The sequence below is a fragment of the Morone saxatilis genome, unplaced genomic scaffold (assembly GCF_004916995.1).
Source record: "Morone saxatilis isolate NCDOM2014 unplaced genomic scaffold, NCSU_SB_2.0 Contig23, whole genome shotgun sequence".
Taxonomy (NCBI): Eukaryota; Metazoa; Chordata; class Actinopteri; family Moronidae; genus Morone; species Morone saxatilis.
Genome location: NW_023339796.1, coordinates 4,831,102 through 4,831,308, shown reverse-complemented (window position 1 = coordinate 4,831,308; position 207 = coordinate 4,831,102). Strand labels below are relative to the sequence as shown.

Genomic DNA, 207 nt, shown 5'->3' with positions numbered 1-207 from the left:
TAAACAAGGTTAAAAAGACAGAAAAATTAAGCTCTTCAAATTCCTTCTCAAAGACAAATGGTGGGCTTAGGGAACACTTCTTCTAACCACCTTGCAGATACCTTGCTTACCTTGTCTCTTGAAGAAACTGACGGTCATTGTTTACCCACTCAACTACCCTAACCCCTCCTTTTCCCACCAGGCCTTGCGCCCAGGTATGAGCAGAGG

General features: G+C 44.4%; 1 protein-coding gene across 1 annotated transcript in view; it reads right to left on the bottom strand.

Moving 5' to 3' along the window:
* Positions 1-207, bottom strand: part of tep1 (telomerase-associated protein 1) — a 27,113-nt gene that overhangs the window by 9,894 nt on the left and 17,012 nt on the right. The window lies entirely within an intron of this gene.